The sequence below is a fragment of the Apodemus sylvaticus genome, chromosome 4 (assembly GCF_947179515.1).
Source record: "Apodemus sylvaticus chromosome 4, mApoSyl1.1, whole genome shotgun sequence".
Taxonomy (NCBI): Eukaryota; Metazoa; Chordata; class Mammalia; order Rodentia; family Muridae; genus Apodemus; species Apodemus sylvaticus.
Window position 1 is genome coordinate 132,571,233 of NC_067475.1, and position 12,616 is coordinate 132,583,848.

The following is a 12,616-nucleotide window of genomic DNA, read 5'->3' on the forward strand; positions in this document are numbered from 1 at the left end:
TCCTTTCTTAATGAGGTTAAGACTTTTTTTTAAGGGGCTGGAGAGATGGCTCAGTAGTTAAGAGCACCAACTGCTCTTCTGAAGGTCCTGAGTTCAAATCCCAGCAACCACATGATGGTTCACAACCATCCTTAATGAGATCTGATGCCCCCTTCTGAGGTGTTTGAAGACAGCTACAGTGTACTTATGTATATAATAAATATATATAATAAGTAAATATTTTTTTAAAAAAGACTCTTTTTAAAAGAGTCAAGGCCTATGAGATGACTCAGCAGATCAAAGCATTTGTCAGGGTGCCTGACAACCTGACTTTAGTCCTAAATGGTGGAAGGTGAGAACTGGTTCCCATAACTTGCCCTCTAATCTCCACATGCATGCTATAGTGTGTGAGCCCCCCCCCCACATATATAATTTAAATGTATTATTACATGTATGGGTGTTTTACTTGCATCTATGTCTCTGGGCCTCTTGAGTGTCTGGAGACAACAGAGGCCAGAGGGCTTTGGAATGTAGGTCTGTGAGCTTCTATGTGGATGCTGGGACTTGACCCCTGGAAGCGCAAACATGGCCGGTACTCCTGTGTTCTGTCATGGGTACTCACAGCAAGGCCTTCATGGATGAAGGCTTTGATCATGGACTTCCATGACACAAGACTACCCAGATTGTTATATTTTGCTATGAGAGCAAAACTGAAGGACCCATACCGGGAGGTTGGGGACCCTTAGGAGACGATTCTAAAAACCACTAAGGTGAGCTCAGTCTAAATCTTTGGCTAGAGTCAACTGCCAACCAACTTGAATGAGTTCCATGTCATTCTTTGCAATGTCTTGTATGTAACAATCTTTTTTTCCCTATCAATGTAGCCTAGGTTAGCTTTGGATTGATTCATGGTCTCCTCCTGCCTCCTCCTTCTAGACATTGGACTATAAATGTGTTCACCATACACTTCGAATTTGATGTTATGAAGAGAGTCCATCTGACATGGACAGTAAAATCTCAGTATTGTGTGTGTGTGTGTGTATGTGTGTATGTATGTATGTATGTATGTATGTATGTATGTATGTATGTATGTATGCCTGTGTGTGTAATCCTATATACCCATAATGTCTTTCTAATGCCCATAGTTGAGCTTTTTTTTACTTACAGCCATCTTTATAAAGGTTCATAAATTGACCAAATAGGATAAGTTTGATGTTGCTTTCAAGAGAGGAAGGAAAATGCAGAGAAATAGACAAAACTACATGAATTTGGATAAAAACAAGAAAATTTCCAGATTTTTGGCAAAATACTCAGGCGTCATCTGACATGGAAGATAAAATACTTTTTTCACATTTTTTCTGTGAAATCATAAATACCAATAATGCCCTTTTAAACAAAATGTTTAAAGCCCATAATTAATTTGAGTAGGGAAATATTTTGAGACACAAGCACCCTAGACCTCAACTTTTTGTGTTAACTTCTGCAGGTCAGGCACAGAGACCCAAGTGCATTTCAGAATAGCTTGAGAATACTGGTGCTTTTTCTGTTCCGGTAACATCCTCAGGATCTTAGGGGGTTCAAGCATTTTTGCGGTACCTGAGAACAAATCCTCCAGATAAAGCAAACTCCTATCAATGCTGATCAAACTCCTATTCATGTTGATAAAATTGTTTTGGCCTGGGAGGAAATTCAGATCATTTCAAAAGGTGAAAATGTGTTTCAAAAAGAATGGGGAGATGAAGCCTTGCCTCCTTATCACGGATCTGCATTCTATTAGGAGCGATGCGATCTGTGTGAGGTACGTAATGCATGTGTAATACTAAAAGGTGGAGCATCGATTTTTACTGCTGTAGAGCTTGGGCACATGTACAGATCCTCTTATGAAGCATGTATTTCATAATAGGTGAGCCATACTCACCGTCAAAGGGAAATGGCAAACGGGAGAATACATGTGGCACTTCTGGCAGACAAATTTATTTGAAGAACTGCCACAGGACCCTGCCCTTCCTTAAGGATCTTCCTTGAGGCAGTTAATGTTTACAGGCGGTGGGGAGGCATTTCTTGGGTAGTGTAGCATTAGTAAGGTGGTCTGAGTATAACAATAACTCCCAGAGTCTTTGTTAGAACAGTTGGTTCTCAGTTCATGGAACTGTTTGGGAAGGACTAGGAGGTGTGGCCTTGTTGGAAGAGGTGTGTCTCCTGGGGTGGGCTTTGAGACCTCAAGAATATCCTACCACTCTGTCTCCTTCCTACTTTCAGACTGAGATGTGAGCTCTTGGATGTTCTTGTCCTGACTGTCATCACGGGCTCTAACCCTCTGAAACCATAAGGCCAACTAAGTACTTTCTTTTATAAGTGGCCTTGATCGTGGTGTTTTATCACAGCAAAGGAAAAATAACTAAGACAGTGCCTCCGCTCTGCTGGGCAGCACCAGTGCAACTCATTGGGTCACACCGCAGAAAGATCAGTTAAGAGTGAGGGGGTCAGCAGGCGTGCGAGGGGATGAGAGGGTTAGGAGTCGACATGGTCACAGTATATTAGGTATGTATACAAGAATGGAACATGAAGCCCATTAAGTGTACTTAATATATGCTAATGAAGCACTAAAAGACTTCACACGTACAAATACACTTTAAAAAACCATTAGAAAATTAAATAGAAAACATGGAAAAACCATACTAAGGAAGGAAATAAACAGTAGTCTGAACATAGAGTGTCTTCCCATTAGAGAACTGACCATAAAAACTCAAATTCATAAAGGGATGACTTAAAATGCAAATTGCAGAAATCATTTAAAAAATGTTTATTAAAATATGAGCACTTTCCTATTCTGTAGGCACATGATTTGGCAAGAATCCTTTAAACAGCAATGTCTATAAAAATTAAGATGCAGATAGCTCTGAAGCCAACTAATCCACCCATAAGAGTTAATTCTACAGAAATGTATAGAGACACATGTATAAGACAACTTAAGCAACGATTTAACAGGTATATATCTTAAATTCATGCAGGTATTGTGGCTGAAAAACTGGAAGACCTCTGAATAGTTGCCTTTTCCCAAGGCTTCCTTCCAAGAGCGGATGAGATGCAGGAGGATGGTTTGATTCTCAGTTGGGGTGTCACTAAGCCTTGGGTCTTCGCTTTCTCCTGGAATTTTCTTCTGCACATCTCTAGCAAGCCCAGAGCCTTTAGCGACCTCCTCCCACCGCGCATCTTTCCTGCGCAGCTTCCCTTCTGTCGCGGACCCTTTTACTCACACTTATTTATGAAGCTCTTTGCTTGCAGGTCCTGTTTTCCAATCCTTCCCTGGGCATGTCTAATTAGCGAGTGAGCAGAAGCAAGAAAGGACGGTGTATAATTCATGCTCATTTTGCTTCTTCTTGGTCCCTGATCTCTGTAGTTTATACTCTCAAGACAAAGCGATTGGGTTGCCCAAGCGCCAATCTGCTTCTCTTCCGTGGAGGAATTCCCGGGTCCTGGCCTTCCCTTGCGATGCTGACTCAGTGGTGGGCGCCTTCCCATCCCCCTCTGCAGTTGTTTTTACACCTCAGTTTTAGCTTTCAGCAGGAGGATTTGTTAGCATGTTCTGATCCAAAGAGAAACGTAAACGTTTTAGGAGAATGAACTAATTTATCTGGTGATAGTGTACTGGACTTGGGGGAGATGCTTGCGGAGGGGCCTGCGGGAGCCTGCTGTGCTGTGCTATGTATAGGCATAATGTTTCTGTAAAGTCTGTCAGCTTTACCCTGTGTTCTTTCAAACGCCGATTCCTTTATCCCGCTGTCTTGTTTTAATCTGGGCACGCCGTGGTTGTGCTTCTTCTTAGGAGCTCCTGTCTCGAGTTTGTGTAAACTTTGCTCATTCATTCTCTGCCTTGCCGATAAAAGCCAGTGAGTCAATGCAGAGGTTCAAGAGAGTAAGACGGACTTGGGATTCTAGGAGGGGTGGGGACAGAGACAGGAGTCGGAGGAGGAGAGAGAGCCAAAGGAGAGGCCCAGGAAGTACCAGGAGAAAAGCTGGAGCAAGAAAGGATGAAAAAATGCAAGTAATGTGGAATATTGTCTGGAAGGAGGCCTCAGTGGCTTGGAGGTTTAGAATGGAGTAATAATTGTTCAGTATTTGGCTCAGGGCATGTGCAAATTAGACTCCTGTGTGGTTATCTGAGGAATTAGCTGATTAAGGAACAACTGCCACTGTACTAATTTCGTGAATTTTTGTTAATAATAATAATAATAATGCAGGAATGAGTGTCTAGCACTCTTAAAGACCCTGGGACCTGGAGGAGTGGAGCCTAAAAAGTAGGTGGACTAGTCTTATGCAAGAGGCACCTTTATTCAGAGCACCAGAAGTTTACTGTGAGAGTTATGATGAGTCACCAGAGTAAGGCATAAAAACACACGAGCAGGCTGAATGGTGACAGTCAGTCCACACGTGGCAAAAATGTTGTCCTTAGAGGCATATGAACGGATAAGAGCAGCAGTTGTAGTGGATGGACTGAGAAAAGCTCCTTCCTGTCTCAAACCACATTCCCAGAACAATCCTGTGTTTTGAAGAAACTGAGCTCACAAGACTCTTGTTTTCTTGGAGTTTCCCCATAAGCACTCAGCATTCTCCTTGCACGACTTCATTCTTGGACTGTGTTCCTTTAAGAGAGGAATGAGGTGGCAGGATGAGGCCACTTTGGCTTGGACAATGAGCTTCCACCCAAATTCTCACTCCCAGTGTCTCGTTTTCAAACACTCTGAGGAAAGGTTGCGCAGTTGTGCACTGACAGATTAGATGAAGATTCGCCTCCTTCCCAAGGGTGGGGGTTGTACTTGGGGAGGTCTCTGCTCACAGACCAGTGCCGGAGTCGGGTTAAAAGACTAGACGTCATAGCCTAGGCCTGCTGCCTTCAGGCACCTGGCCACTCTATACTGCTGCACCCACTAGGCCCTGGAGCTGGAGCTTTCTTTCAAAAGAAAAATGCTGATAGTTTACATTTTTAAGGGAAGAAAAAAATTATTTAGTTAGTTAGTTAGTTGGAGCAATAAAGGAAATGGTACTTCAGAAAAGCACTGTGGTGAAAAATATGAAGCTAAAAAATATATTCCTTTTTTATTATTAAAGTATTTGTAAGTTCAGTGGTAGAGAGGTGGCCAGTAACAGTCAAGACAGACAGTTGGAAGATCAGTGACACTTCCATCCCCTTAATAACAAGCTACTTCATATCTTCTATTGGGGCATTCTCCCTCAATTCCACCTGGTTTTCTAGGGATGGTTCACCTTGACTTGATCTATTTTTTAAATCTAGTTCAATATTCATCCAATGAATAAGCCAAGGAATGTGACACTAACAGCATTAGGTGCTCACTAGTTTCATCTCTGGAAATTGCGGCTGTCGGGGGATGCTAGAGGACCAAGCTCTCCCACTAGAGGGCGATGAGGTCCTGTCTCTATTTGCTGAGCACGGGCGTGGTCTGATTTATGCGTGTTTGGATAGTTTTACATAAAGTAGGGATGGTTTTAGAGACAGAACAATGGAAAGGCTGTAACTTATCTAGTAAATTGTATTATTCTTTAACCCACTTCTTTGATAACTAATCATTTATGTGAATGTAAGTCAACGGTTTCATTTAAAATCCTATCCTATACTACTGGAATTGTAGTTGCTGAATTTTCAGGGAAACATATTATTTGACAGTTTAAGACAAAACTTTCCCTCCTAACCCACTTGTAAAGATGTTTGATATTTCTTATGACTATAAGTAGGAGGGACTAAATTATTTGATATAAAAATAGCTTTAAAGGAGTCTTGTCAAACAGTTGACAAGATCATAATTTGAGAGCACAGAGATATGTGTGAATTTTATTTGCCACACTTCTGAGTTATTTGAATTTTTATTAACATAATTTTAAACGTCTATTAACTTAAAAAGAAAAAAATCAATTGTGCGTACAAATGAGACGAAAACAGTTATCATTAAAATTAATTTTTAAATGTCTAAATATATAATCTGCCTAGATATGGAAAAAGCACAACATCACTGTGTCTTTAGTAGGTATGCAACTGCCAGTAAAAAGGAAGTGGGTATTACACTGTCTCTTCAGAGGGGGATTTTCTCTTAGTTTATTCAACACTGGCAAAGAATAGGAACTATTCCTTTTTCATTTTAATCTTGAAATTGAGAGTAAGATAAGAAAACTATATTGAATAAATAATGTATTTATTTAACATAAAATTTAAAAAGAAATATATTTTGTGTGGTGTTTGTGGTGGTTTGAATAGGTTTGGTCTCCCCATAGACTCCTGTTTTTGAATGCTTGGCCCACAGGGAGTAGCAATTATTAGAGGTGTGGCCTTGGAGTAGGTGTGGCCTTGTTGGAAGAAGTGCATCACTGTGAGGGTGGGTTTTGAGGTCTTCTATTCTCAGGTTCCTCCCAGTGTGGAAGAGACCCTCCTCCTGTCTGCCTGTGAAAGACAGTCCCCATCTGCTGATTGCTGATCAAGATGTAGACCTCGCAGCTCCTTCTCCAGCACCATGTCTGCCTGTATACCACCCTGTTTCCCTCCATGATGATAATGGACTAAACTTCTGAAACTAAACAGCTCCACTTAAATGTTTCCTTAATAAGAGTTGCCTTGATCATAGTGTCTCTTCACAGTAATAGAAACCCTACAACAATGTGATTTCATAAAATATACCAGTTTAGCTTTGTGCAGTGGCAGTATCATAGCCAATTATTACTAATTGAAAACTTTTCTTAAATATACCAGTTTAGTTGACAATTAAACATTTTTCGACATTTGATATGAGTTAGTAAAAGGATATATAATTCAATTTGCAGAAGTCCAACATATACAAAGGAAATAACAATATAAAAATAAAATATTTAAAGTCAAAATATATTATGTTCAACATAAGATTGTTTGTATAAATTTTAAGCTAATGGGAAAATATATACATATACTATGTTACTTTTTAATAGAAACCTGTAAGCACTTTTTAACTTCTTCTTAGACATTAAGAATGTATTAAATGTCAAACCACATAAAACCATAAAGTACAAATCTACTAATGCAAATAAGCTACTCTATAATATCACCCACAGAAAATCAGTAAGGGTATTTAATGTGACTACAAGTCAAATTGCCTGGCTGTTCTCAATGCTAACCCCAGTGACGTGCCTCCTTCTGAAAGAAGGAGTTAAACCAAACTTGGTATCCATAAGAAGGAGATTTTCATTGCAGCATCTGTCCAGAGAACACAGAGAATCCTTGGAAGAGAGTGTGCCTTCAGAACATCTATTTAATCATGATGGGCTTTTAAAGTTTGAATAAATAGATAAGCAGGAAACTGAACTTTATTATTCTCACATAAGTAAAGATTTTGATAATGGTAGCAACCCATGAGAATAGTTTGAAAATCAGTTAAACATAGACAGTAGAAATGTAATTTGAGTAAGAGTCCATTTTCTCCTCCACACTGGTTAAGAATATAGTATGTGTGACACACAATAAAAAATGTTTTTATCATATAAAACATGTTGTCTTTTGCAGTAAATTTGTAATATGAGCTTACACATAAGCTACATATTTAGATGTAATCTCTTGGAATAATTATTCTCTGAGGCCTCATTCATTTACTTCATGAAATTGAGTTAAAAAATCCACCAGAGAGCTTACAAGCTGACTCCAATTAATACCAAAACTCTTGGGTAGACTATGTCAAACATGATAGGCAAGAATTATACTGGTTTAAAATTATACATATATTTACAATGCTTGTTTTTGTTGTTGCTTGCTTGCCTATACAAATATGTATCTAGAAATTATAAACCATTGTTTTATGTCAAATTTTACACAATTATCATATCTCAGAATCCCTTACATTTTACTTTTTCTTAACAATAGTGTTAAAATTGTTTTTACAGGGATGTGTTACCAGAGTCCCCTCTAAGCTGCCATTCAGAGTTCTATTAGGTGAGAAACAGTAGTTCACTTCACACCATCTGATCCCTTTTCTCTGACTTACAATGTTTTTTTTTTAAATTCATTAGGACTTAATAGCCTTGTTTTTCTTTTGTTAACGTGATTTCTCCTCATGACAACCAGTGAGTTTGAAAACTGAGGTGCTTGTATGCGAATCAAGACGAGATGGTTTCTTATGTTTTAATCGTGTAGACAGTCTATGAATCAACAGGGATTTTTTAAAAGATGAGTTGAACAATCTATTTTCATTCACACGTGTAACCATTTTCTTGGAAACTCTTACTTACCATGTAACACTTTACTTAGGGAGGTTCTAGTCAGCAAGGCCTGACCCTGTGCAGGATCCCACAACCAGGCTAGAAAGCCGAAAGTGTTGTGCCCGTGTCCATGGTAACTGTCTGAGAGGCCAAATACAGGACCATTGATGGTGTAGGACCAGGCAGGGAAGAAACTCGGTGACTGAGGAAAGCCCCGTTTAGTCAGAAACTTTTCTTGAGGAGGTCTGGCCCGTTGAAAATTTAATGGAAAAGTACCCAACAGTACCTTTATGTGAAGAAAAAAAAAAGTAAAAAGAAAAACCCAACAGTAGCTTAGTGTTCTTGGAAGGAAATTTTACACTTGTGTGTTTACAGTGGATCCATTTCCCCCTTTCCCTCTTCCTGCCTCTACCTTCCAGTCCACCATGCTCTGTCTTTAAACTCATTGCGACATATTTTTTTCTGGCTTCTCAGGAACGGGTCCATCATCTGCCAGTTAAAAGGTAAGGCTTGTTTGGGGTGATCCACATTTGTATGATCCTAATAAGGATCCAACAGATACTACCAAGATGCACTGTGCCACTTCCTGGGAGTAACCCCAAAGTGTCCGGCATCAGAGGCTGCACAGGAAGCGGAGATGCCTTCCAGTTCCTGTTAACTTGAAGTTCTATTTTTTAATGGCTGGCACTGACTGGATGTTCAGAGCACTTCGGTTATGCTCAAACACAAGGGTACCTTTTTAGAGTCAAACAAAGCTATTCTAGATAGCTTGCTATCATGTTTGGCAGTACCATGGCCCCTCCTTTGAGGAAGAGAGGTGATGTTCCAGACCGTTAGGTAAATGTATGTAACACTGGCAAAAGACTTAGAGTTAGGCTGTTGCAGCCTTCAGAAGAAAATTGGTAAACGGGAACATTTTTAGAAATCCAAATGTTTGCCTGTATATGGCACCTTGGTTTCTACTCCAAGTTGACACTATAAGAAAGATCTCAGAGCTTTGAAGAACACCTAACCACACTGGGAACAATATTTTTGTTATGATCATGATTAAGACATTTATTTTGAAGTTTCCAAGAAGTCAGTTAAAATCTAGGCCTTTCGTAATTTCCTTTATCAAGGGGAAGGTCAGAGAGATTTAAGGCAGTTACCCAGTTAGAGTGATGCTACATATTATTACGGCACAGTTGATTTTTCAAACATATACTTTAGTCTCTATCTGCTACTACTTAGAATAAACTTCATTTCTCACAGTTTACAATGATTTTCTAGAAACACTGAATAAATCTTCAAAGGAATTTCCTACATAAATGGACCAAAAGCATGCCTATAAGTAGACAAAATTCTTCTTCAAAGTTATGTTCTGGGACTTTGAGGGCAGATGCATTTTTCCTAAGTTTTAAATCGCTGTTATGTCAGAAACAAATTGTCCTCACAGCCTCAAGTGTTGTACCATTGGCCACCAGCTGGTGGCTCTGTCCGGGGAGGCAGTGGAACTTCTGGACGCACAGTCTACCTGGAGGACTTTTTTGTTGGGGACCCCACCTACCTTGAGGTTTGTGGCTAGGCCCTGTTTCTTGTCCCTCTCTGCTTCCAGAAGCTTGAGATGTCATGTCACATTCCTGCTGTCACAACTGTGAACTGTTTCCACCCCCATGTCTTCCTGGCCATGAGAAACTGTACCCTCAAGCTATGAACCAATCTGTACTCCCACCCCCAAGCCCCATCCCTCCACACTCCCACCCATACCCTACACATACCTCACTTTCTAACCCCCACCTCCATCTCCCAGCTCCACCTGCTACCCCACCCACCACACCACACCCCATTCCCACTCCACATACCAGCATCACACACACACATACATGCACACACACCACTTCCCAAACCCCACACACCATACCCTGCATCCCCCACACACCACACCTCCCATCCCCACCCCTCACACACCACACCTCACACCCCCTACTATACAACAGAACCTCTTCCCACACCACCTGCACCACCCACCCCACATCCCCCACCTCCGAACCCCTCCCCCTAACACACACACACATTCCTTCTTATTCAGAATTTGGTCAACGTGATGAGAAAAGAAAGGACTACAGTTACTAAAATGGAGTCATGTGTTTATAGATCTCATCCTTCTGTCATGTTCTGCTTGCTTGGAATACATGTTGGCAAGTCCATGTAGGCACATGTATATATACATATTCCAGAGACCGCCTGTGTGTACTTCAGATTTTCCATGTTGTTTCACTTCCTAGGCAAATGTGAAAGTGTTTGAATAGTTTCCCTACTGTTTGCAAATGTTTGTTGATAGTCGTGAGAAAGTCTCAGTTTAATGTGGGACTATTTATTAACAGTTTATAGAACTGCATTCCAAAGCCTATACAACAATAAAAATTAGTTCATTGTGGTGTGCAAAGTATTTCTGTTACAACTAGTGAAAGGATGAAAAATACAGCCTAACTCTCAATGACCCCAAGAAGTCAGAAGTTGAAAAATGCTACCTTACTCCAAAGGAGCCCTAACTCCAGCCTCCTAAGAAGCCCTAAATACTTCAAATTCCAGACCCTGCTCTTTGTTAAAAATTAGGTGAAAGGTCACATTCCTTGAGCCCTGCTCTTTGTTAGGAACTAGGCAAAAGGGCCTTGAGTATGCGATCCTGGCCCCATAAGGTAACAGGAAATGAGTGAACTAGCTGCTTATCTTGCTTCTGTAAACTGCTTACACCATCACCCCCACCCAGGAGCCCATGTAGCTATAGGAAACTGATTGGTCCACAGAGTGCATCTGGGATAATTCAAACTGATTGGCCTAAAAACTATGGAGTGGTACAAATGGACTGACTCAAACTGCACAGGATCTCGATGCTAAGGAATGATTGGTTTGTGATGCGCGGGCTTTGTTGTAAACCCATAAAAGCTGTCCCGATTCTGCAGTTGGGGTCCATAGTCCTCTACCCCTGCGTGTACAACTATGAACCCCAGTGCTCCTGGAATAAAAATCTTCTTGCTGTTGCATCAAGACTGTTTCTCAAGAGTGAGTTGGGTGTCGCTTTCTGAGGCATGGGGGGCCCCTCATTTTTCGGGTCTTATACCAGTCTGTCTCTCTCCACGAATCTCCCTGTCTTCTTCCTGCGATGCCAGGGATCAAATCCAGGGCTTCTTACATGCTAGGCAGGAGCTCCATCACTAGTCCTGATAATCTGTCCATCCACCCATCATCCATCCATCCAGCCACCCACCTATCCATCCACTCATCCATCTATCCACTCATCCATCTGTCCATCCGTCCATCCATCCAACCATCAATTGTGTAGTCATGGCTGGCCTGGAACACTCTTTGTATACCAGGCTGGCCCCAAACTCAGAGATCCACCTGCCTCTGCCTCTTGAGAGCTGAGATTAAAAGGCCTGCACCACCATGCTCAGCATCACTCCTGAGTTTTTGAAGCAATGTTCAGGCGAGGCTGACCTCCTGCCTTGGTCAGAGTGCTGGGATTATGAAGTCAGGATCAGATCCTGCTGTGTTCTTTTTCTTGTGCTGTCCCTGCCCTTTTTGGGGGACACTTATGCTCTCCTATAGCAGGGAGGGTGAGCTGTGTCCACACAGCAGAAGCCAGTCTCCCACCACATCAGCACTGTCTACTCTGACTAAATGGAGAGCTAGGACCCATGCAACTGGCTGAAGACGGGACTTTCGCTCATCTGGCAGTGGGCGGATTTTAAAAGTTTGACCTACTGAGCCTTCTCTGTCTATCTCATAATTGTAAAATAGGATAAGCCTGAACTTCCCCATCAAGTCAGGTTAAGGGGTGGATTGAGGCCCCCCTGAGAGAACATGGTGCAGGTAGTCAGAAATGATACACCTTCTGATCAGCTCTGAGGAGTCACAGTGCCAGAGACTCGCCCAGAATCTGCATGTTCCTCTTCTCTTCTAGCTGTGTTAAGCAAAAAAGGACTCATATATAGACTTCTTGACTGACTGCTTTCTATTCTTGCCTACATAGGCTGGTGAGGGGCCAACACCCTTTGCAAATGAGGGGCTCATTCCTGTCAAGCTCTCTTAGGTGATGGTTTTCCTTAGAGAAATTTGGCCATTTATTCCAAGGATTCCAATCTGGCTGAGAGTGAGTGCAGGGGAGGGGGAGAAAGGGCCTTCTCTGAGGATCTTAGTGTCACAGCTCTTTTAGATGAAGGCCTTTTCCAACGATCATCAATGAAACAGGTCTCTGAAATGATCTCAGCCTGTGCGTATTTCTTCATTCCGAGTGGGCTTGTACTGGTACACTTTATTCAGGGTGAACCAAGGGTTATATAGCTTGGGGGGAAAGGGGTGGGGCTATTGAGATGCCTTATTAGCATGGGGAGGCATTCCAGGACTCTCAGGTGCAAGGCTTGGGACA